Here is a 27,238-nt window from a genome sequence, read left to right as displayed (position 1 = left end):
GATAAGGACACTAACAGAACAGAACACAAGCCACATTCAAGAGGAGGCACTAGCTTTCAGAGCCTGTTAGAAGGAAGCCCCTCACAGAACGGGAAGGGTCTGGCGGTGCTGGGGAAGTTGTTCGGTGTTCCTGGCAGCCCCCAGTGGTGGGGGTGGGGGCTTCTCATTTGCATCTGTGGTGTTGCAGTCTTGCTCCAGGTCCCTCTCCACCGTGAAAAAGGCTGACTGCGGGAGGCCGCTGGGGCAGGCAGCAAGGCTGCAGCAGAATCAGGCTGCTTGCCTCATCAGCTTCGCTGGGAGCACCACACGATGGCCTCTGTGAAGAAATGTAGATAATAGTGTACACCGTCTCCCAGAACCATGGCTGGAGTCAGACTCTCCTGATCCTTCATGGGAGTTTAGAAGTGCAGTTGTGAGCTTGCAGTGACATCTAAAGGCAGACTCCTCAACTCCTGCTGCACTTCCGCCCTGCTGCTTCCTTCTCACAAACGCTCCTCTCCCCATCAGAGCTTCTAACAGATGACAAACATCTAAAATCTGCTGGAAAGCACTTTTCCTGGGATCTTCTCTTTTCTTGGTCTACTCCCTTTAGAAGTGAGATATACTTGCCACCTTGAAAGCCTTTCTTGGGTTCCGCATTCCATCACTTCTGGCATTGTTGGCTATCTTCTTACACTCTTATAACCTTTGTGCCCATATGTCTTGAGGCCAAACCAGGCTTAAGTACACAAACCGCAAGTTGGGGATGGCTTGCATTGCCCTGCGGCCAGGATCCAGCCTTATCTTCCTGTTGTTGTTCAGCCCCTAAGGCATGTCCAGCTCTTTGCAAGTTGGTGGACTGCAGCATGCCAAACTCCCCTGTCATTTACCATCTCCTGTAATTTGCTCAAAATCATGTCCACTGAGATAGTGATGCCATCCAACCATCTCACGCTCTGCCGCCCCCTTCTCCTCCTGCCTTCAATCTTACCCAGCATCACAGTCTTTTCCAGTGAGCCGGCTCTTTGCATCAGGTGGCCAAAGTATCTTCCTATCTCCACCTCATACTCCCTCTTCTACTTTCCCTGAGGAGACAGGATGGTCCTGAGGTTGTATGAGCTTCCTCTGAAAAGTAGAGGCTGGCTAAGCCACATGCTGTTCTTGAACTGCATATGACCACCTTGCCAATCAGGATAAGGAAACATGCATTTTTAATCATGGATGCCCATGTATGAACTGTGCCCTTTCCTCCTTATTTAAATAAAATGACCTTGTCTGTAGCCAGGTTGGTAGTCATCTTTCCCTGACTCCATCACCAATGGCAGACACAAGACCACTGCCATCTTGCGGGGTGGGGGGGGGGGGGTGTGTGCAGCTTCCCACCTCTGCTCCCCTAAGAACCCCAGCCATGGACATTTCAGCCACCTCCTCTCTCATTTCAAATGTGCCCCAGAGTCTCTTTTCAAGCAGATTCATGAATCTGAAATGTCTCATGCTCTGATTTGGCTTCACCGGCCTTACCAACCAGATGCATGGCACTGGTAAATTCAGACAAGGGCAGAGAAATGAGAACACGTACACAAGGAAGCAGGGTATTTTGCATGCAGGTGATCCCCGACAGTATTAGAACCTGAATGTGTTTTCTCAGCTCCCTATTGAAAGGATGGGAGTCTTTCTTTTCTATTTTTTTCTTTTAATGGCCTTGATGAAAGACCTATAAAGTTGAATTGAATGGTTGGAAGATAATAACTCCAGTGGTAAAGTTCCTGCCTTGTCTCTGACCCTGCCCTGGCAGTAATCCTGGCTTTGGGGGTCTGAAATTTCCTAAAGATGTATTAGTGTCGTATACACATGTGCTCTTGTATGCTCATAATCCCTTTCACTAGCTTCTTAGCTGCATGCTTTGTATTTAAATTTTCCTTCTGACCAAGTAAATCCCTTTGGATGAAGTGACAGGATCTTTTCAGCACCCATGGCTGGTGACAGCTGGTGGGGAGATTCTGAAAGCCTGCAAAGTATTCCTTCTTGCTTCCTTCAAGACCAGTGCCAGCCACCAGCTGAGAGGTTTGTTAGCGCTCCCTTCAGGCATCCGTCAGCTGAAGAGGTGCACAGTCAATGCTAAAGAAGCATAATAGATATCAATGTAAAAGACAATATCGGTGCTTCTGGCTTAACCATGTCTTTAATTAGGTACTTATTTATTATATGTGAACATGAAACCTTTTCATTAATTCCTGTGTAACCCTTTATTAATACTGTATGAAGCATACACTGGCGTGTCAAAATGCAGTGAAAACTGGGCTTTGAAAGCAATCATTGCCGATAACCTTTAAAAGAACAGCTCCCAGGGCCAGATGCATGCTGTTTCCCCCTCCTTCGGTGAAGTTTCCTTGTGAATATCTAACTTGTAGTACACGCTCTGTGAAAATCGAAGGATGTCCTTTTGGGGGGAGAGGGGGGCTCCTCTCTGGCAAGTGGTCATTGTTAGAGTAAGCAATGAGGTAATGAGAAAGACCCTGACTAAGTAAGAAACTAGACTTTGAATTCACGAGGGTGTTAGCAGTAGGTTGGTCCTTATGTGGAATTACTTGGTTTCAAAGACTTACCTAACCAAATGTTGTTTCTCTATTTGCTGGAAAAGTGAAACAAAATAATGCTTTCAGGGTAACAAAGGTGATTAACCCGTTAAGAGCAACATTTAGGTGTTGTGAAATTTTCCTGTAAATTTAAATCCCTAACCTACATAACCATCTTTCTAGAAATTACAAATTTGCTCACCTATAAAGTGAAAATAAAATGCAAACTAAAATGTCACTTCAAAAGATGCCTGGTTGTAGATTCACTTCTATATATTCCCCCTTTGTTTTTGCTTTGATTATTTTAACTACGAAGAGAAAGTTGAGAGAATGTTTCCTTGTTTACATCCACTTATAAATATTCTTAGCAATTAGAATCTGAGAGATGAGGAAAATTGGCTGTTGTGCGTACTATCAGTTGTTGTTCTGTGTTTGTGCACAAGAAATCAGAGCATTGGTCATCCCAGAATGGTAAGAAGTTCATATACAGCATCGAGTATTTTGACAATGCAAAATTAATGGCAGATTTCATAATCATTATTCTGGTTTGGCAACTTATAAAAACCAAAACTCCCTCCCATATCATAGAAATGTGTGTATTTTGCATCTTCTAATATATCTCAAATTTCTTTCCTAATTATTTTTTAAATTGACAGAATTTTCTACTAAGTGAATCTATTTTAAGAAATTAGAGTATTATAGTTCGTGCCATGGTTTTGTTTTACAAAAGCTGTTGCGCTTGAAAATGTACTAAGTTACAGATGAGAAAATTACTACAAAAATAAAGTGATTGTCATCTTAGTTTACATTAGAGTTTGGGGTTACTAATGTATATCAGCAGCAAAACAGATTCTGTGATTAAGAAAGAATCACATACTTTGGAATTTGAAAATCTGTGTTTTCTTTTTTGTCATTCTGCTTTTAACATGCCATGTTTCCTTAGGGGTGAGAAAGCTGTTGGACAGCGTGGAGGAAAAAGGATTGGAGACTTTTAGTTATATATACATTATTGCCAAACCCCAAACACAGGCACTTTGCAAAACATCAAATGATGTCTTTTCCTGTGAGAAAAAATTGCTTAACTCAATCATCCTAGTGTGCTACAAGGATATTAAATAAGCTGTTGAAAGAATAAAATTTCTCTTGTAAACAATTAAAAGCAACCAATCCACTAAGAATAAAATTGAAATCTGAGTTTGTGGTATTGTTGTTTGAACCAAAATCGCACATGGTTTTTCAAATATTGAAGTGCCAATGACACCATTTGTGTGTATGTGTGTGTGTGTGCCTGATGGATTATTAATTCAGGGTTTGCACCGGGTTCACCAGATATTCCTGAATCCTTATTAGTAAGTTGCAAGTTGATGTGTCACAAAAAAGGTGAAGGGCATTCCTAATAAGACTATAATCTATCCATCGGTGAACATACATTGATATCTGCTTCTTGATCTACTTCCTCTCACATTGGGTAAATTCCTTTGAACGGGCTTTGTGTTTTTATGTAAGAAATTGCTTGGGTTTTGTTCTGTTTTGTTCTGGTTGCTTTTAGGGGCATGCATGCACATGTGTGCATGTGTATGTTTTAATGGGCTGCTTTACATGCTCTAATTTTTTTGGTATATCTTTGCACCAAATATTCCAACGCAAGTGTACACACGCATATATGGCCTGGCCTACCTGTATGTGTGGTGTCTGTTTACATTTTCTGTCATGTAGTCATTAGGTACACAACGTAGCCTTAAAGGATGTCAGAACTGACAGCCTCGGCATGATGGATGATGTTGTGCTAGACTGATTCTTACCAGGTGTGGTGTGATGGGAATTCAGATGCTCTTCAGAGTTCTTACTTGTGTTAGTAAAGTTTTGCTTTTCTGTAAGTGGTTTTTTTTTTTTTTTTTTTGAGGGGGAGGGCTTCTGCACTTGTAGTCATAAACCTTTGTAAGATCTATCAAATACTTGAAGTAAAAAAACAATATGGAGTTTCCTTCTGATATGTGTATATGATATATGTGACCTATTTTTAGATCACCTCCTCTTCAACAAACATCTAAGTAGCCTCAAGTTATCAGGAGAGATATTTTCAAAGATTTAATACTGCTGATTCTGTTGTTGCTAATCTCCGGGTAATATGAATGGCCCCACTGACCCGCTTAACTGGGCAGGAGTGATTACCACCTGCCCAGATCCATGAAAACATCAAGCCAAAGTTAGAATTTCATTTAAACATTAACTAAACTTTTATTTAAATATTTTGGGTCAGCTACAAGTTTGAAGGGAGAAAGGCAACATTCTCTGGCCTGTCTGCACACAATGGCTGGTCTCTGAACAAAATCTGAAAGCTCACGTTGGTCCCTTCTAGCCGACAACACAAAAGCATGGGACTGTGCCCAGCCGCCGTGAGGGTGCTCCTGCCAAGCTAAGCATGTGGCTAAGTGACACTCTGTACCCACGGCAAACCCCAGCATCAACCAGGGACACTGCTGCCTCGGTGAAGCTTGTTCATTTTCCATAATTGAATTCAGTGTCTTCTTATCAAAAAGAACTTGTCCTTCCTTTTGACCACTTAAGATGAGGATGACAGAACTAACTGGCTGAATTTTAGGTCTGCAGAATTTGACAAAATTGGACAACCTGCCTCAGGGTGTTGTCAAATATCACCTGTCTTCAACAGAGGGAAGCCGGTAACTTAAGTAATCAGTGGACCCAAGAAATAGAGTTCTAACTTCACCCAAGTGTTTACTGATCTTCCCAAATAATACTGGGCTAACTCAGCCTTTGTGTGCAGATGGTCTCAAAAGCTTGTCCTGACACCTGCTATGAACCATGTTCCTCACCAAATTTCCAGAGAAAATTATAACACAAAAGAAAATTATGACACAAAATTACAGCACAAAAATGGTAACACAAAGATCTTGTGTAAAGATCGTTACAGTTTTGATGAGTCTTCAGAGTTTCTTATCCATATGTGAAAGTGAAAGTCACTCAGAAGTGTCCAACTCTTTGCGCCCCCAGGGATGTGGCCCACCAGGCTCCAACGTCCCTGGGATTCTCCAGGCAAGAATACTGGAGTCGGTTGCTGTGCCCTCCTCCGGAGAATCTTCCCAAACCAGGGATCAAACCCAGGTCTCCCGCATTGCAGGCAGACTCTTTACCATCTGAGCCATCAGGGAATCTTATATGAATATATATTTATGAGCAGTATTCTTGCCTGGAGAATTCCACAGACAGAGAAGCCTGGCCGGCTGCAGTCCATGGGGTTGCAAAGAGTTGGACATGACTGAGCTCCGCATAGCAGTCTTTCATTTCACAAATATCCAATGAGAACCTAGAATGTTCTGAATTTGTGGTACAGAGGTTGGGGCTTGGTCCTAATTGATAGGTGTCTATCTGGAACTTGCTAGAAATCCACCCTCCATAGTGCCAGGGAAAGGTGTTCACAGGGAGGTGTCTCACTGGTGGCAAACCTCTACCACTCACCTGCAGAAGGTGCTACAAAGCTGCAAGCGACTGGGCGGCCCGGGCAGCCATGTGGTTTGGGGGCCCTGAGGGGAGAGGCTGAGCCTACAGTGGGGCCCAGGCCCTTGGGAAGCCAAGAGGCTTCAGGAGCCCACCTGCAAGTCCACGGGAACCAAAACTCAGAACCACTTCTCCTGCATGTCCCTCCAGCACCCTCTGCCGGCAGTGCAATGAACAGGGCGGTAGCTGACAGCAGACGCTGAGAGGGCACAGATCCATTTTCACAAACCAGGCGGTTAAGGGAGAATTTAGAGCTGGGAGCATCACACAGGTAACCAGCCCACACAGTGAAAGCACATCACCTTGCAGGCCTACTCTTCAGGGGCTTCTCCTCTGAGAGTTTTGGTCGCAGGTTTTTCCTAGAGGTTACTCATAAGACTGGGCTCCTCTGGTGGCTCAGCAGTAAAGAATCCACCTGCAACGCAGGAGATGCACGTTTGATCCCTGGGTCAAGAAGATCCCCTAGGGAAGGAAACGGCAACCCACTCCCGCGTTCTTGCCTGGAGAATTCCATGGACAGAAGAGCCTGGCAGGCTACAGTCCATAGGCTCTAGTCCAAGAGCTAGAGATGACTTGGCAAGTAAACCACCATCATTTGTAAGACTACACACTCACCGCAGAGACATCGCAGGTTCTGCTGCAGAGTACTGTAGTAAAGTAAATGTCATAAAAAAGCAAATCACATGAAGTTTTTGGTTTCCCAATGCATATAAACATTATGTTTACCCCCATACTATATTAAGTGTGCAATAGCATTATGTCTTAAAAAGTACAGGCTTAATTTTAAAATGCTTATTTTTTTAAATGCAGTATTAATAACAATACTAACATCAAAAATCATTGATCACCATAACAAATATAATAAAGTTAAAAAGTGTGAAACATTATAAGAATTACCAAAATGTGAAACACAGACACAAAGTGAGCAAATGCTGCTGGGAAATGGCACATGAGTTACCAAAACCCTTTAATTTGTGAAAAACGCAATATCTGCAAAATGCTATAAAACAAGGTGTACCTCTATGCTAATATTTGCAATTCATGATAAAAGAAGCATTATCTACTAATACTTTTATATGAAAAATAACATATGTGTTCCATTCTATCATCCCAGTGTTTCTTAGCCATGACTGCATTGACGAATAAAACTTTAAATAATATTTAAGTTTTATTTCCACTTGTCATCTTTGGACAGTATTTTCTGACTCCTTAACTTGCAGAGAAGTATCAGTGACTCAAGGCTTTCTTCTTTTGATCCTCTCCTCACTGGTATATCCAATGGAGTTCTCAAATTCAGTGCTACTTTTAAATTCCTACTACTGCATTCTTTAAAAATATGTATTGTTATAGTTAAGCCCTGTGTATCTTGCCTCACAATTGGCATTGGAAATTGAACGCAGTGAACTGCACTGTCAGTGCTATGATTGCGTGTCATTCACTGGACCAGTATTTCCTGTCTCTGCAGATGTGACTCTAACCCTAAGAACAGGTAAGACATTTACTCTCCTTGCAATCATACAGCCAGTAAGACCTGGAGTTTTCTCAAACCTCCTCCAAGTTACAGTGAGCGACAGAGCTGGATGTCTTAAGTCTAATGCACTGAGCTTGAACACAATGCTATGCAGTCAACTATTATTTTTACTTTTGGTTCTTGATAGATTTTTTTATGTGAGTCTATTTTTGTTTCATTATATTCTTTTTTTCTTTCAGATTTCACGGATAAGTGTTAACAGACAACATCTGCGGAGAAGGAAATGGAAACCCACTCCAGGATTCCTGCCTGGAGAATCCCATGGACAGAGGAGCCTGGCGGGCTACAGTCCATGGGGTCGCAGAGAGTTGGACGTGACTGAACAACCAACACACATATACAATATTTGCCTTTTTCTACCTGACTTATTTTACTGTGCAAAATACCTTCCAGGTTCATTCATATTGTTGCAAAGGGCAGATTTCATTCTTTTCTCATGGCTGAGTAATGTTGTATATTTATATGCAACATTTTCTTTATGCACTTGGCTGTGGGTGGAGAATTAGGTGGCTTCCATATCTTGGCTATTGTAAATAGAGCTGAATGAGCATTGGGGTGCATAAAAATTTTTGAATAAGTATTTTGCTTTGCTTTGTTTCAGATGTATACCCAGGACTGGAATGACTAGCATCATAATCTATAAATAACAAATGTTGGCAAGGACATGTAGAGAAAACAACTCTTGTACATTGTGAGTGGGGATGTAAATTGGTGTAAGCCATGATGGAAAACAGTAAGGGGGTTCCTCAAAAAAAAAAAAAACTTGATAGATTCTTTATTAAAAACACAGAAGCTGATTAGATGTTAGTCACAGAAAAGTAATTTATGTTCAGAGCATTAAGTCAGGTAGTACTGAGATGCTCATGTGCTCCTATATGCATCCATTCACACTAGTGCCTGTGCTTATGGAAATATACTCATGTGTTTAGTTTGGGTTTATTTTTTTTTTTTAGGAAAAAAGGACTACACTATGCATGTTTTTAAAGCTTTTTATTTTGTAATTACTTTTTGATGGATGGAGAGATCCAAAGATATCACAAAAAGGTCCAGCAAGTCTTTTACAAGAATCTGCCCATGATACAGGAGATGCAGGTTCCATCCCTGGGTTGGGATGATTCCCTGGAAGAGGAAATAGCTAACCCACCTACTCTAGTATTCTTGCCTGGGAAATCCCATGGACAGCCCATGGGATCACAATAGAGTCAGACATGACTTAATAACTTAACAACAAACAACAAAAGACATGTTGAAATTCTACCCTTTACCAGTACCAGTGAATGTAATTTTATTTGATAAAGGGTTTTTGCAGATGCATTCTGTGCTGTGCTCAGCTGTTAAGGAGTGCCTGATTCTTTGTGATCCCATGGACTGTAGTCCACCAGGCTCTTCTGTCCATGGGGATTCTCCAGGCAGTAATACTGGAGTGGGTTGCCATGCCTTTCTCCAGGAGATCTTCCAAACCCAAGGATCAAACACAGGTCTCCCGCATTGCAGGTGGATTCTTTATATCTGAATCATTTTGCAGGTGTAAGCAACTTAAAATGAGTTCATAAGGGTGGGCTCTAATCCAAAAGATGGGTGTCCTTTTAAGAGGGATACTTCATGTAAGACACACAGGGAGATGCTATGTGAAAACAGAGGTGAAGACGGCAGTTCACTCTCTCATCATTACTTTTGATTCTTGCTGGACCAAGAATACAGCTATTCATTGTCACCCAAGGAAAGAGCAGTGTTCACTTGGAAAACAGCACTAGATAACTTCATATATTTTGTCACTACTTGTTCTCAAATTCTGTACCTCTATTCTCTTAGTTGACTGTGTGTATAAAGTGGGTTTCAGTGAACTTCTGGGTCTGACTCCCCAGGAGAGGAATAGAAAGGTATTGAGGAAAAGAAAACGGCTTTGAAAGTGACAATGATACTCATCAAATGCTCTAACTATGTGCCTGCATTTCTCAGCTGCCCTGGGAATCCACATGACTACTTTATCTGGCCAGTGGGCTATGAGCAGAAGTGCCATGTGTCACCAGCAGGTGTTTATAAACTGGCAAGGCACTCCCAAGATGACTCTTCTGCCATGGCAACTGAGGAGGCTTCTTTTTCAAGCTTGTAAAGCTAGAAGATGATAAAACATGTTCAGCCTCCATCTCTGAACAAGTAACTCTACTTTTACCAGACAAGCAGAATAAAAAGGTGGAAAAAAAATTGTGAAATGATTTTAACTTTAGCACACCCAAGTCCATCCTGACAAATAAGAATACAATGAGTAACTATTCAAAAAGGAAAGCATGTACAATTACGTCTTTACCTATGAAGGTGAAGACTCCTAAGCACACAAATAACCAAGAAAGTAAAATAGTAAGTTTCCAAAAGCAAAGGCAAGAAAGTGTGAGCATTACTAAGAGAGGAAAAGGCAGGTAGGATGAATTGGGAGATTGGGGTTGACATGCATACACCACTGATACTGTGTATAGAACAGATAACTAATGAGGACCTACTGTATAGCACAGGGAACTCTACCCAGTGTTCCATGGAGACCTAAATGTGAGGATATCCAAAAAAAAGGGGATCTATGTGTGTGTATGGCTGATTCACTTTGCCGCAGAGTAGAAACTAACACAGCATTGAACTTAACTATACCCCAATCAAACGCCAAAAAATATTTTTTAAAAAGAGAAACAAAACAAAACAAATTTTAACCCAATAGGAAATCAGGGAAGGCGTCACGGAGTAGCGAACATCTAAATTAAATTTCAAAACTTAAAATTACATGTCGTTTCACACTTGAGATCTCAGAGGCCCAGAACTGCTCCAGTCATTCCAATCATCCAAACAGTAACATAAAGACTAATCCTTATAGTCTCTGAAATAGTACTTGAAAAAAATTATGTTAAGAATTTATTCGTTTAACTTGTTTTGATCACACAGATATAAGAACTGACCCTCTGCAATTCTTAATTGGTAGGAAACAGCTATTTGAAGAAGCTCCTTAGTGAGGGCAAGGCACAGTCCTCCTCTTGACCACTGGTGATTTTTCTCAGGATCTCTTAGAGTCAGATTTTCTAACAGGTCATATCAACTCCATCACTAAAGTATCAAAGAAATAATGAATAAATATATTTACATAGGATATGGGCTTCCCTGGTGGCTCATATGCTAAAGAATCTGCCTGCAATGCAGGAGACCTGGGTTCAGTCCCAGGTTTGGGAAGATCCCCTGAAAAAGGAAATGGAAAATCCACTTCAGTATTCCATGGAAGGAGGAGCCTGGTGGGCTACAGCCTGAGGTGACAAAGAGTTGGATACAACTGAGCAACTAACACTTTCACTTCACTTTCATTTCACAAGGATATAAATATATAATAACTATTCATCAGGAAACTGAGATCATCTCTTCTAAAAACAGCATTTCTGCTTTTATTGGTCATTTATTATTTCCCTTGAGAAATTTTCTAAAAGGCTCATATAAAGACTCTATATTCAGTTTCAATAAAATAAAATAAAGTCCAGCTTTTAGAACTGGATCCAGTCCATGAAACAGCTCCAATACTTTTCCCTCTCCTATATAATTGTCATTTTGTCATAATTGTCTTAGAGGATGTGTTTTACTCGCTCAACAAAAAAGACTATTCTGTGAATGAGAGAAATTGGCAGCAGCTTTTGGTACTAACTACCTGTGTCAGTACAAAGTTTCCCCTGCTAACATTTCTGAAAATGTTTCACATGTATTTTTGACAGCATCTTAAAATGTTTAAGTGGTATTTATATATATATATTTCAGTTGTACCACAAGATTCAACATATTTTAAAATATTATATGTGTTTGTAATATTAATATATAAAATACCTTAGAAATATATTTAGAAACCTAATAACCTTACAGAGTAAGTAGATCCAGGTCTCATATTCCCAGGATGGACTTGAGAAATCACTGGTCTTTCTGCAGACTTAGTAGATTCAATGGTATGTGTGACTGTCTACAGGTGGGACCACAGGGAAAGTCCATTTAGGTTATACTACACAAAAGACCAACCTAGATAGCATACTAAAAAGCAGAGACATTACTTTGCCAACAAAGGTCCATCTGGTCAAGGCTGTGGTTTTTCCAGGGGTCATGTATGGATGGGAGAGTTGGACTATAAAGAAAGCTGAGCGCCGAAAAATTGATGCTTTTGAACTGTGGTGTTGGAGAAGACTCTTGAGAGTCTCTTGGACTGCAAGGAGATCCAAGCAGTCCATCCTAAAGGAGATCAGTCCTGGGTATTCATTGGAAGGCCTGATGATGAAGCTGAAATGCCAATACTTTGGCCACCTCATATGAAGAGTTGACTCATTGGAAAAGACCCTGATGCTGGGAGGGATTGGGGGCAGGAGGAGAAGGGGACAACAGAGGATGAGATGGTTGGATGGCATCAATGACTCGATGGACATGAGTTTGAGTAAACTCCGGGAGTTGGTGATGGACAGGGAGGCCTGGCGTGCTGCAATTCATGGGGTCACAAAGAGTCGGACAGGACTGAGCAACTGAACTGAACTGAACTAAACACAAAAGACACTTCCCTGAGGGAATAAGAAGAATCAGAGATATAGTCCATTCTCTGTTTGCCAAGCTTTATGTTGTGGTTAGGCTGGGTTAGGTGGGAACAAGGGACACTTTATTCTACACAGAGAACTAGAGGCTCACAAAGCCACCAGCCCCAAATCTGAGTCCTTCCAAGGATATAACCATTGAATTGAAAGGGAATTATTCAGTGCTCACTTCAGCAGCACATATACTAAAATTGGAATGATACAGAGAAGATTAGCATGGCCCCTGCGCAAGGATGATATGCAAATTCATGAAGCATTCCATATTGTTGACATTTCTCCAAAGAAGACATACAGGTGGCTAACAAACACATGAAAAGATGCTCAACATCACTCATTATCAGAGAAATGCAAATCAAAACCACAATGAGGTACCATCTCACGCAGGTCAGAATGGCTGCTATCAAAAAGTCTACCAACAATAAATGCTGGAGAGGGTGCAGAGAAAAAGGAACCCTCTTACACTGCTGGTGGGAACGCAAACTAGTACAGCTGCTATGCAGAACAGTATGGAGATTCCTTAAAAAACTGGAAATAGAACTGCCATACGATCTAGCAATCCCACTGCTGGGCATACACATGTAGGAAACCAGAATTGAAAGAGATACATGCACCCCAATGTTCATCGCAGCACTGTTTATAATAGCCAGGACACGGAAGCAACCTAGATGCCCATCAGCAGATGAATGGGTAAGAAAGTTGTGGTAAACATACACAATGGAATATTACTCAGCTATTAAAAAGCATTTGAATCAGTCCTAATGAGGTGGATGAAACTGGAGCCTATTATACAGAATGAAGTAAGTCAGAAAGAAAAACACCAATACAGTATATTAACACATACATATGGAATTTAGAAAGATGGTAACAATGACCCTATATGTGAGACAGCAAAAGAGATACAGATGTAAAGAACAGACTTTTGGACTCTGTGGGAGAAGATGAGAGTGGGACGATTTGAGAGAATAGCATTGAAACATGTATATTACTTTATTTTTCTGGGCTCCAAAACGACTGCAGATGGTGACTGCAGCCATGAAATTAAAAGACGCTTACTCTTTAGAAGGAAAGTTATGACCAACCTAGACAGCATATTAAAAAGCAGAGACATTACTTTGTCAACAAAGGTCCGTCTAGTCAAGGCTATGGTTTTTCCAGGGGTCATGTATGGATGGGAGAGTTGGACTATAAAGAAAGCTGAGCGCCAAAGAATTGATGCTTTTGAACTGTGGTGTTGGAGAAGACTCTTGAGAGTCCCTTGAACTGCAAGGAGATCCAACCAGTCCATCCTGAAGGAGATCAGTCCTGGGTGTTCATTGGAAGGAACTGATGTTGAAGCTGAAACTCCAATACTTTGGCCACCTGATGCGAAGAGCTGACTCATTTGGAAAGACTCTGATGCTGGGAAGCATTGAGGGCAGGAGGAGAAGGGGATGACAGAGGATGAGATGGTTTGATGGCATCATTGATTCGATGGACATGGGTTTGGGTGTACTCCGGGAGTTGGTGATGGACAGGGAGGCCTGGCGTGCTGCGGTTCGTGGGGTCGCAAAGAGTCAGACACAACTGAGCAACTGAACTGAACTGAACTGATGTATATTACCATATGTGAAATAGATCGCCAGTCCAGGTTTGATGCATGAGACAGGGTGTTCAGGGCCGGAGCAGGGGATGACCATGAGGGATGGGATGGGGAAGGAGGTGGGAGGGAGGGTCAGGATGGCGAACACATGTACACCCATGACTGACTGATGTGAATGTATGGCAAAAACCACTACAACATTGTAAAGTAATTAGCCTCTAATTAAAATAAATTATTTTAAAAATTCATGAATTTATACATAGGAGAAGTATAATTAAATTCAGTGAGTTTTAAGCCTTTGCTTTGTTTGGAAGATGATAGAAATACTAATTTATATTGAATTATAATAAAAATAGCATGTTTAATTTCTAGATGTGGACATTCACTAAAATAACAGTAACAATCTATAAGAAGTGGTATGCATAATATATACCTCTTCACATACACAAAACAATTATTAACTACAAAGACAACTAAAATTATTTTAAACAGAAAAGGTAAAAATACTGTAAAAGAAATAAAACCCAATTGTTACATACTTTGTAGCTTAGCCATACACAATATTTGTAAAAATTGCAGAATTACTTAATATTAGTCTAATTACAAGTAACATAATAAGAAGTCATTGAATCATATCTAAATATAAACATCAAGGAGATACAGTATAAAAAGTAAAGGAACAAACTATGTTAAAAAATATGGAGATAAAGACAGTAAGAAATTCCTAAAACTGTTGATGATCATTGCTTCTGAGAATTAGGGTGAAGACAGCACAAGTAGATGATAAGTTTTCATTGAAAGACTTACAGAAATATTTTTACATTGGTGAACTGAAAAAAATCACATTAAATTTTTAGAGAAATAAAACCTTTATCCAAGAAAGATTTAGGCATGGATAACTAAGTAGCTCAGGCAATTAAGGGCTTCCCAGGTGACTTGGTGGTAAAGAATCTGCCTACCAATGCAGGAGATGTGGGTTCAATCCCTGGGTCAGGAAGATCCCCTGGAGGAGGAAATGGCAACCCTCTCCAGTATTCTTGCCTGGAAAATTCCATGGACAAATGGGCCTGGCAGGCTACAGACCATTGGGTTGCAGAGAGTTGAACACACTTTCACTTTTCAGGCAATTAAAAACCTCAAAGGTGCACAAAATTTATTAGATCTTCATGTAAGCAGTGGCAGAGCTCCTTCATTGGGGACTGTTGCAATGCTTTCAATAAAAGAAAACAAGAAAGAACACCTTATTGATTTGAACTGAACTCTTCTTTTAGATCAATAGACTTTTCTTCAAACTAGAAATGCTAGAGAAAGAGTCATTTGCATCCTGTGAAAAGAAAAAGTGAAAGTCATTCAGTCGTGTCCAACTCTTTGTGACCACTAGGCTCCTCTGTCCATGGAATTCTCCAGGTAAGAATATGCCATTCCCTCCTCCAGGGGATCTTCTCAACCCAGGGATCAAACCTGGGTCTCCTGCATTGCAGGCAGACTCTTTACCTTCTGAGCCGCAAAGGAAACCCCCTGTGAGAAGAAGTGCTAACTTTTTCCCAGAATAACTGACAGAAGCCTTTGAGAGAAAAATCCTTCAAAACTTGTAGAAAGCTGCATTTCAATATTCTCAAAGAGAAAAAAAAAAAAAAAGATTCTCAAAGAGAAAATAAAGCATGTGTTAGAAAGTTTAGTATGTTTAATAGATTCTCCCTCAAATTTTAAGTAGATAATGTATGAATATTTTAAAATACATAAGGACCACAAGTAAGTTTCATAGATTACCTAAGAAAATAGTCATTTTTTCCAATTACATGAACAAAGACTGAAGGCTTTCTCTGTATCACAGATTTTGAATTCTGCAACACATTTCCAACAAAAGTCTATCATGATATGCTTACATGTATGTGATTCAGGGAAGTGGAAGAACCCTGTGGGAAGGTTTACTTATGATCCAAAAGCATCCACAAGGACTTCTGCCTAAGTTGCATTTGCCATGTATCCAACAATTACTGGCTGTCCACCAAACTGAGCAAAGTGTTAGATACTAATGGACTAGTAACGAGTAAACTCAGACAAGCGCTCCCATTCATAAGAGTATAATTTACAGATGAAGGCAGATGGTTAAATAATTATAACAAATTGTGACAGATTTTATGATACCAACATATAAGGTAGGATGGAAGAATTAAGTGGAATATTACTCAGCCATAAGGAATGAAATAGCACCATTTGAAGAGACATGAATGGACCTAGAGACTTTCACACTGAGTAAAGTAAGTCAGAAAGAGAAAAACCAATATTGTATACTAACGCTTATATGTGGAATCTAGAAAAAATGGTATAGATGAACTTACTTGCAAAGCAAAAAATAGAGACACAGATGTAGAGGACAAACAGATGGATGCCAAGTGGGGAAGGAGGGGAAGGATGAATTGGGAAACTGGGATTGACATATATACACTGTTGATACTATGTATAAAATTAATGATTAATGAAAACCTACTGTATAGCACAGGGAACACTACTCAGTACTCTGTGGTGCCTTAAATGGGAAGGAAATAAAAAATAAACAAAAGATATCTTCCCAGCCCAGGGATCGAACCCAGGCCTCCTGCATTGGCAGGCGGATTCTTTACCCCTGAGTCATCAGGGAAGCTCTCAATTAAATCAGTCTACAGGTATTCAGGGGGTGTTGTTCTTTCTCGTTGGGTTTAGTGGCTTTTTGGTACATGCGATATTTATGCTATATTTGTACCCATGATATGGACAGTTTTTTGAAAACAAATTCAATAATTTAGGGGAAAAATTTTTTTTTCAATGCTTCAGAATCAATCATGTAGTGTAAAAATTACCCATTTCTACTTTTTGTTTCTCTGCTTTTGTGAGTCACTACAAGTCGGAATAACCTTAGCTTCACAATATATGATTTCTACTAATTCTCAAAATATTTCTGATGATTGAGTGTGTTTTGAAAGAAAACCCTACCCATTGTCAAGCTCTGGTAGAGAACAGAAATGGCAATGCAAAAAAGTTTTTTCTTAATGTATATATTTTAAGTATAGCTGACTTAACAATGCTTCAGGCGCACAGCAAGGTGATTTGGTTATACATGTACACATATATTATTTTTGAGATTATTTTCCATTATAGGTTATTATAAGTTACTGACTATAGTGATGAACAAAGAAACAAGTCAGCCCCTGCCTCCCCACTCACTCTCCAAACACATTCCACCTCTTGTATTTACAGCTGGGTTTCTACCTGGGAGCCTAGGAGCCACAGAAACTATTAGCACCAATTGAGTCTCTTGTTTGCTAGGCACAGTGCTAAGTCCTACAAAGTTCAGGGCATTTTAAATTGCCCCCAACCCACTCCTTACCATCTATATTAGCAGCTCCAACTCAAGCCAGTTCAACTCAAGAGACGCCCTTAGATTCCTGCCTCTTCTCTCTATATCCTAATGATGCTGCCTTCATCTTCTACCTGGTAACCTCTCACCTGGACACCTAACAAGCTTCCTGTCTGAGCATTGCTCCCCTAACTGCAGCCAGTTCCTCCTCACTCCCTCCACCTTTTACATTCCCAGTAATTAAAAAAAAAAATCATATCACTGACCTGATTTTAAAATGTTGATTATTTCTGCTTAATTTGGATAAAAATCCAAAGTCCTTGGCCAAACGGTCCTTGTTTCAGCCACATTGAGGCACAGTCACTCTCAGCCCTCCCCCAACCCGCAGACCCTCCACCATATTCTAGGTCTTAACTGTCCCCTGAGCCCCTCGGGTCCCCTGTCTCTGCTTCGACTTAAGAGTGCCCTCTGACCTTCGTCTTCTTCCAAACGCCAGCCCATACTTTAAAACCCAGATGAAACGTCACCTCTGGAACTTCTCTCACATCCTCAGGCACAATTACCTCCTATCTCTGTAACATCGCTCATCACAGTGCATTCTCATTTGCCTTTAAAAGCACTCAAGTTGTTCCCCAAAGCAGGGACACAGGCTCTGCCCCACCCCAACCACATTCCAGGCGCCTAGAAGTCTCATGTTCAATCTTGGATTAATTTGCTAGGGCTGCTGTAGCAAAGGACCACAGACTGGGTGGCTTGAGCAATGGAAATCTATCATCTCAGGGCTCTGGGGTCTGGAAGCCTGAGCTCAAGGTGTCGGAAGGCTGGTTTCTCCTGAGGGCTGCGAGGGGAGGAGCCACCCAGGCCTCTCTCCTCGATTCGTAGGTGGCCGCCTTCTCCCTGCGTCCCTTGTGCTCAAATTTCCCCTTTTTATAAGGACACCGATCCTGTTAATATTAGATTGGGTGCTCACTTTATCCAGCATGACCTCATTTTATCTGATTACATCTACACAGACCCTATTTTCAAATAAGTCCACATTCTTTTGTCCTGGGGGTTCAACATGTACTTTTGTGAGGGCACATTTCAATCCATGACAAATGCACAGTGTTTAGTGAAGGGTTGAACAATGAAAGAAGAAATGAAGTATTGTCGCTCTGTCCTTTGAAATATACACCATTGTCTCCTTTCCTTCCAAGTCCCACCAGCTATTTCCTTCACCCTTGCTCAGACAACTTTGCATTAATCTCTGCTCCAGGGCTCTGTTTCCCAATCCAACCTTCATATTTCCGCTACATTATTCTTCTTAAATACTCTTTACACCAACTCATTTATCTAAGGGTTTACCATCATGGCTCACTTTCTCCTACTTTATCAAGTCTAAAACTACCCCACCTCCTTTCAGGAGCTATTGTCCTCTGAATCTAGTTTATTTATTATATTTTAGGCAATGTTTGGGCTTGCCATGTGTGGATATCCACACTAGACAAAGGAGTCTTGAGGTGAATGAAAATCTAAAAACTAACTATGTATCTTAGGTAGACGGAATCTAGAAGGAGGCCCTGGAGAGTTTCTGGGGATTGACAGACTGAACAACATATCAGAAAAAACTGATCACAAGTAAATCGGAAAATGCAAACAGCATCAGGAGCTCTACGAAAAGGAGCAACGAGTCCCAACAGGTGGGTGGGACCCAGACACAGGAAATCTAAGGACAGGTGAAATTCTGAACTGCAGGGAAGCCGCCGCATAGGAAACTGTATCTCTGGGAAGCAAAGCAGAAGCCACTAGGACACAGTTCAGAAGGAACGTCCAGGTTTTCTGGATGAGCCAGGAGACCTACGAAAGCAAACAAAACAGAAATGAGGGCTGGAAGGACGGAGCACCAAGGAGCCAAGAGCAGAGGGGACACAGGATCAAATTAGTCCAGCTGGGTGCAAGAATAATGGAGCAGCATAGGAATGTGATGAAAAGACTAAGCTTACATAATCTTCCCTCCAAACCAGGAAGAAAATAAATATCGATAAAACATGGTTGTTATTATTTAACAAATGTTTTACATAAAAAAAAACAATTTTTAATTTATTTAATATTATTTAAAGACTTAAATGTAAGATCTAAAACCATACAACTTCTAGAAGAAAACACAGGCAGTGTCCTCTCTGGCAGAGGTCTGTCTAAGGAATGGTCTTTTAGATATGTCTCCTCAGGCAAAGGAAACAAAAACAAAAATAAACAAATGGGATGACAGCAATCGGAAAACTTTTGCAGTGAAGAGAACTATCAACAAAACACAAAGGTTGCCTGCTGAATGGGAGAAGATATATCTGATAAAAGGTTAATATTCAAAGTACACAAAGAATTCATACAACTGATACCAAAATAAAAAACCAACATGATTAAAAAACTGACAGAGGATGTGAACAAGACATTTTTCCAAAGGAGACTTAGAGATGGCCAACAGCCACATGAAAAGGTGCTCGATCTCACGAATCATCAGGGAGAGGCAAATCAAAATCACAATGAGATATCATCTTACACCTGTTATCATGGTTATTATCAAAAAGACAACACAACACAATTGTTGGTAAGGCTGTGAAGAAAAGGGAAGCTTGTTCACTGTTAGTGGGAACATGAATTTATGCAGCCACTTTGGAAAACAGTACAGAGAGTCATGAAAAACTTGAAAATAGATCTATTGTACAATCCAGCAATTCCATTCCTGGGTATTTATTGGGTAAAAACATAAATACTAATCTTGAAATATACATATGTATATAATGATATATGTATATAATATTAAAAATGTCTATTCAGATGTTTTTAATCAGGTTGTTTGCTTTTTTGATATTGGTTGAATGAATTCTATATGCATGCCTAATATCACTGCAGCATTATTTACAGTAGCCAAGATATAGCAGCAATCTAAGTGGCCACTGACAGATGAATGAGCAAAGACGACACGGCATATGTATGTGTGTACACACACACACACACACACACACACACACAAAGGAATATTACTCATAAAAAGAATGAAATCTTGCCATTTGCTATAACATGGATAGACCTAGAGGACATTATGCTAAGTGAAATAAGTCAGACAGAGAAAGACAAAAAACGCTGTATGATTTCACTTATATGTGGAATCCAGAAAAAAAAAACAAATGAACAAACAACAAAACATAAGCAGAGTCATAAATTCAGAGAATAAACAGATGTGGTAGAGGACGGGGCTGGAGAGAAATAGGTAAGGGAGACTACAAGTACAAACTTCCAGTTACAAAATAAACAAGTCCTCGGTATGAAATGTAGTGTGGGGAATACAGTCAATAATTATGTAACATCTTTGTATAGTGACAGATGGTAACTAGAATTTCCATAATGATCATTTTGAAATGTATAGAAATATCAAATCATTATGTTATATACCAGGAACTAACATAGTGTTGTAGGTTAATTATATTTCGAAAACAAACAAACTCGCAGAAAAAAAGAGATCAGATTTGTGGTCACCAGAGAGGTGGATTGGGGGAGGGAGGATTGGATGAAGGTGGTCAAAAAGTACGAGATCCTAGTTATGAGATAAATATGTACTAGAAATGTGAGGTACAACATGATAAAGAGCATTGTACATTATATACGACAGATGTAAAGACAATAAATCTGAGTTCTCATCACAAGGAAAAAATATTTTTTCTACTTAATTTTGTATCCATATGAGATGACAGTTCACCAAACTTACCCCGGTGATCATTTCACGATGTGCGTAAGTCAATTCATAGGCTGCACACCTTATAATGCAGTACTGTACATCAATTATATGTCAATAAAATCATTAAAAGTGTGATTTAGTGATTTTTTTTAAAAGATCCACAGAGGTTTTTCTGGTTTTAAAATTTTGTGACATAGGGGACACATTGGTGACATGTCTCCTAAAATATCAACTTTTTCCCAATGAAAAATCTCTGCAGAGAAGAAACCCACCAGGTCATGAGAAATGGACACAGGTTTCCAGACTATCTTCCCAGTTCCCTGAAGGAGCTAGCAACCCTCTGATTGGCTGAGCATCTCTTCTCTCACATTTGCCTTATATGATTGTCTTAAAACCAAATGAAACAACGTATATGAAAATGGCTGTGTTGATTCTGAGATGCTTTTCAAAAGCATGTCACCACCACCAAGGGTACTAACACAGCAGTGGATAACAGGATAGTAACACAGTAGTAGTAAAAGGACTAGGACTTTTTTTTTTAAGACTTTCTGATATGGATTATTTTCAAAGTCTTTACTGAATCTGTTACAATATTGTTTCTGTTTTAGGTTTTGGATTGGTGGCCACGAGACAGGTGTGATCTTAGCTCCCACCAAGGATAGAACCCCCCCCCGCATTCAAAGGTGAAGTTCTAACTACTGGATCACCACAGAAGGCCCGAGGACCAGTGTTTACAATCTTTGTTACCAAAGGAAAATTTGACCTCACGGAGGTGTGCTTTCCTGCCGTTCTTCCTTAGTTGTATGCAGTTGGCCCGTGCCCAAGAGGTGCTGCAGTTTCAGAAGGCAGCAAGGGCAACCACGGGCAGGAGAGGTTGCCAGTACACGACACGAGGGACGGTGCTCTCCGCCGCGTCCCCATCCCTTGGTCCCCCCCCATCCCCAGCGGGCTCGGCTCCCCTGCCAGCACCGCAGTGACAATATGAGACAGCGCATCTGAAGCAGCAGAGCCAAATATTTGATTTGGATGGCTCCGCTGAAGATGCCTCATCACAACTGTGGGTGCCCAGATTACCAGCTTCTTGCTCTTGGCTTCGTTATGCTTTGCAGTGAGTACAAACTGAACAGAGAGCTCCTTGCAACGGGGCCGGGAGGAAGCCCAAATGGCTGATGTGGAGTGTCTTGTTTGGGGAAGAGTTCACTGATGAGGAATAAGCTGAGGAGGCAAGATGCTGTTGTTTTTCCTGTCAAAGCACATGGTAATAAGCACATGGCAAGCGTGTTTTTTTTTTTTTTTTTTCCTTTCTAACTTAGATTCAGACATTTCTGGTGATGAGAAAGCAATTCCTTTTCAGGGAAGAGTCACCATGACTTTTACCCTTTTCTCCTTGATGCACATGGGCTCCACATTCATTAGCATCATTGACAAAAATTAGAGATCCTGGAAGGATCTGGTCTCAGCTGTCCCCCACAATCCCCTTCCAAAGTATTAGCTGTTTCTGACACCCTCCTGTGCTCCTGTTTCAATCTGACTGAAACATAAATAAAACCATGGTGCCTCATTAGCCATAAATACCTTCTTTATATTTTTACTACACAAGTATCTTCTGAACTTTATGCAGAAACCCTTGAAGTCTCTAAAGACAACAGGAGATGAGGACTTCACATTTCCCCACATGTGCCTGCAGAATAAAAGGTGCTCTGTATTTCTAAGTGTGTACAAAGTGACTTTCTCATTCAAAAGTATCCAGACTGGTAGAAAACAAATTTCCGGGGGGTGACAGAGGGAGGGATAAATTGGGAGACTGGGATTGACATCTATACACAGTTATATAAAAACAGATAACCAATAAGGACCCACTGTATAGCACAGGGAACTCTATTCAATACTCTGTAATAACCTATACGAGGAAAAAATCTGAAAAAGAGTGGATATATGTAAAACAGATTCACTGCGCTATACACTTGAAACTAACAGAATGCTATAAATCAACTATATACTTCAGTAAAAAGTTTTTAAAAATAAAGCAAAATAAAACTCATTTTAAAAGAATCTGGCTTTCCCGCCATTACTTCTAGAGATAACAGTTGTAATTACAAAGTCCAGGGGGATCACTGAAATGCAAGATGGGTAAGACTCTGGTCATTACACACGTGCATACACACACCATGTACTTACAGACATTAATTGTGTAAGAACATAAATAAATGTATGTGCATCAGTGCACAATCATGAGGAGGTTCACACTTTGTATTTAGGGTTGTTGGCATGTACTCACATACATTTCCACCTGCACACAAATACAAGTGTAATCACATGCCAACTTGTACGTATCAAAGTCTTTAGAATGATTTTGAAAACTGAAGTGACCAAAGTGCATGTTTTAATAGATGTTCCTTCTTGATTTTCATAGGCTATCCTGAAAAAAAAAATCAAGTCATAATAAAGGCAGGATAACCTGCCTCTCTTATTCACTTAATTCTTTTAGTCCTGTGCTAATCATGCCACAGAGAAGGAAATGGCAATCCACTCCAGTATTCATGCCTGGAAAATCCCATGGAAGGAGGAGCCTGGTAGGCTACAGTCCATGGGGTCAAAAAGAGCCGGACACAACTGAGCGACTTCACTCACTTCACACTCTATCACTGGAGCAGGAAATGGCAACCCACTCCAGTATTCTTGCCTGAAGAATCCCATGGACAGAGGAGCCTGGCAGGCCGTGGTCCACGGAGTCGCAGAGAGTTTGGACACAACTGAAGTGACTGAGCAATCATGCCAAGTTTGTGGGTTCAGTCCCCAGGCAGGTTGTTTACACCTGCTCTGCTCCAGAGAACCAGGCTGCACTTGAACCCCACATCAGTCATGAGATGAAACCATGGAGGCTTGAAGTTGAGCACGTGAGGTCTGGAACAGACTTCATGGACATAAAGCTCAGCTGTCTACTTTCTAGATATGCGATTTCTGACTACTCAGCCACCCTAAGCTTCCATCTCACCTGTAAAATTGACTAATAATTGTATTTCTCTCCTCAAACTTTTGTGGAAACTAACTGAGCACACACACAGCTCAGAACCCACTAGGGATGGGGGCTGGGATGAGGTGGAGATGATGGCAATACTCACCACTTTGCTATCAGGGAACTAAGCAGCTATGTTGAGTGGATCATACAAATCCCCTCTAATGATCATAACTCTGGAGCAAGTTTGAAACCCAGGATCATGAGTTTGAAGAATCTGCTTCCTGCAAATTCAAAACTAATGGAAAAATAACTGGCTTATTTCCCAGCTTTCTAATCCCTGGTTATGATTTGAAAGATTTGCAAAACGAATTCCACGGCTTAAGGCCAATTAAATCTTTTGTGAAAAAAAAAAAGCCAACACATATAGTATAAACTTCAACTTGTCAAGGAGAAATATATGCACAGTAGAAAGTTAATTAACGGTATTCTCCGTGCATTCCTATTTTAACTCTACTTTTCTACTGTCTTTTTCACTAGTTAAGTATTGTTTTTATAATTTCACTGAGTCCCACAGAAGAACTTTTAGTAGAACACACAGTCAGATTTAATTACTTTATCTAAGTCCTGATTCACCTATGTTAATATCATAAGACACTATGTGATGAGTCTAAATGTTTTTCGGGTGCAATACGTCATTTGTCTGTGATGATTTACCTGATTGATGATCTTATTTAAAAGCAGAAAACAGACACAGAGACATGGAGAGCAAACGTATGGATGCCAAGGGCGAAAAGGAGAACGAGATGAACTAGGAGACTGGAATTGGCACATATACACTAATGACACTATGTATAAAACAGATAATAATGAGAACCCACTGATCAGCACAGGAACTCAATGCTCTGATGACCTAATGGGAGAGAAACCGAAAAAGGGGGAAATACATATATAACAGATGATTCACTTTGCTGGGCAGCGGCAACTAACACATTGTAAAAGAACACTCCAATAAAATTTGTTTTTAAAAAAATGATTCCAGAAGGACCATCAGTCTTAAATCTCTGATGAGTCTGAGACTCCGCTTTTCTGTGTTCACTCTTGCCATGATTTTTTCTCACAGCACAGGCTTATGTGACTTCTTTAGATTAATTTCCCCATATGTTTCTAATTCACTCTCCAGAGAAATCAAGGTCACATGTCAACAAAACCTCAACTTGTTTAAAAAAAAAAATAGAAAAAAATTAAACCAATTATTTGCCACCATTTCCACCTTTGTATTTACTTCTCCCACCAGGTAATCATTTAAATGAATACAACTTGTGATACCAAAATGGGCCATTTTATAATTAGCTGTAACATAACCTAAATCTTAAACAAATCATCTTATACAACCTCTAGCATCTCTGAGCCATTTAGAAGAAATTCTTTTTAGCGCTTATCAAAATCTCACAGAGAATTTCTTGAAAATCACTGGGTGTATCCAAAAACCTCAATCCAATTTAAAATATGTTTGTATTATTGATTTATTCTACAATTTACATCTACTTGTAGCTTTACCATTATTTACACAAATTAACCTTCATATTCCTTCCTCTTAATTTTTCCTAAATTTGTTTATTCAATCTCTTTTCCTTCTTATACTAAAATAAAGTGAGGGACTTCCCTGGCAGTCCAGTGGTTAAGACTCCAGGCTTTTACTGCAGAGGGTGCCAGTTCAATCCCTGGTCAGGAACTAAGATCCCACATGCTGTTGCGGCCAAAGATTAAAAATAATAAATATAACAAAGTGAATAAATTAAAAATTAAAATTTTCACCCATGGTACCTTTAATAAAACCAAATAATGAAGTTTTCTTTAAACCACTTTCTCACCTGATACTGAAATATCACAATGCTCCAATAAGGCCACAGAAAACATGTATGAAAGGATAGTACTGATACTGAACTCAATATTATCTCTTACCTTCTAGTAAATATAATTATCACTTCTCAGGGGGTGTAGAAACGAGAAAATTTTCCAAATATGGATTCATCTGCATTTCTTAATAGCAGGAAAGAAATAAAACTACTCTGAGAGGTTGTTTACTGAGTTGCTGGTTACTGCTCTTGGAGCTTTCCCTGACACTTAAATGAGGTTTTCTGAAAATAGCATCTGACATATTTACACTGACTACACAGGGCAGCAAGAATAAAACACCATGGGGTGGGTTGGGCCAAATCTCTCCTTCTGTCTCCACCCCACTGCCCACCCTCCCAAGTCACAAATCTCTGCTGAAACTTACCTGGGAAAAGGGATAACTATCTCCATCACCCAGCAGCTGAGCTCTGAACACACAGAAACACAGGGTCTGTTTCTCCACTGTTGCCCTGTAAGTAAATTCTTCAGTACCATTTTTCTAGATCCCACATATATGTGTTAGAATACAGCATTTATCTTTCTCTTTCAATTATCCTTCAATAAAAAATAAATTAATTTGAAAAAAATAAAGAAACATGGAGTCCCTGGAGCAAGTCCACAAAGGATGCTGGAGAAACTGAAGATGTTCTTGCATCCCAGAGACCAAGGCAGTGCCTTCTTTAGCTGGGGGACCAGGACATCAGTGCCTTCTTTCCCAACGTGACTCTGTATGATCTTTCAGCTGTGGCATATTAGGACAATGGGGAGAGAACTAATAGGAACTAACAGGTTATTTATTTTCATAAAGAACCATAAAACATTAATTCAGAGATTGGAACAAAAAGGACTCCAGCACAGATCAATTTCCATTCCACTGGTACATCGTAGTCCTGAGCCAAAGTGGTGAAGCAGGGTGATATCTGCATCAACTATGGAGTAATTATTTCCTGGTTTCATACTTGGATTTTTAACCCACTCACATTTCTCACAGAAGAATGGAATAAATAAATAAACAAATGGTCCAAGGGACAGCATAAAAACACCAGAAAGGTGATGAAGCTTGTCTTAAGATTTAATGAGTGCTGGAAGCAGCTGCCAGTCAGGGAGAGAAGGCATCACAGGAGCCGAGGGCTTCACAGGAGATGCTTTCTGCCACATCAGTGGCTGAAGTGGCTTCGCTGGTCCTTCCTGCTACCCAATACCTATCTGTGATGCGAGATAAATATTAATGGAAGCTGAAAAATGTATAAGGAGACAGGCGGGAGCCTAGTGCCAGAGGAAAGGGGACTGAAAGCTCCCATTCCCATTTCAATCTGGATAAATAGCAGGAGTCAGAGGAGCATAAGGAAATCCTCAAAACTGAAAAGACAGGACTGGGATGTGGTGGGAAAATGACAATGATTTTTAATTATTTTAAACCTCCTGGTTAGCCCTATCTGCTTTGAAAGGAGCTTCAGCATGATTTACTCAATGACACTGAGAACGGGCGGAATAATGACACATAAACCAAAGAGCAACAAATGATCAAAATACTGGAGGAGTAAGAAGTTCTTCTTTGGGGGAA

The 27,238-nt window shown here is 40.2% G+C and overlaps 1 non-coding gene across 1 annotated transcript; it reads left to right on the top strand.

Annotated features, from left to right (window-relative positions):
* The first annotated feature begins 12,352 nt into the window (after positions 1 to 12,352).
* On the top strand, positions 12,353 to 12,459 carry LOC139031557 (U6 spliceosomal RNA). Its single transcript, XR_011484053.1, has one exon. It is a non-coding gene; the product is annotated as a U6 spliceosomal RNA (small nuclear RNA).
* Positions 12,460 to 27,238: the final 14,779 nt, after the last annotated feature.

Source organism: Odocoileus virginianus, chromosome 2, assembly GCF_023699985.2.
Source record: "Odocoileus virginianus isolate 20LAN1187 ecotype Illinois chromosome 2, Ovbor_1.2, whole genome shotgun sequence".
NCBI lineage: Eukaryota > Metazoa > Chordata > Mammalia > Artiodactyla > Cervidae > Odocoileus > Odocoileus virginianus.
Note: the sequence above shows the minus strand (reverse complement) of the source record. Positions and strands in the feature narration are given on the sequence as shown.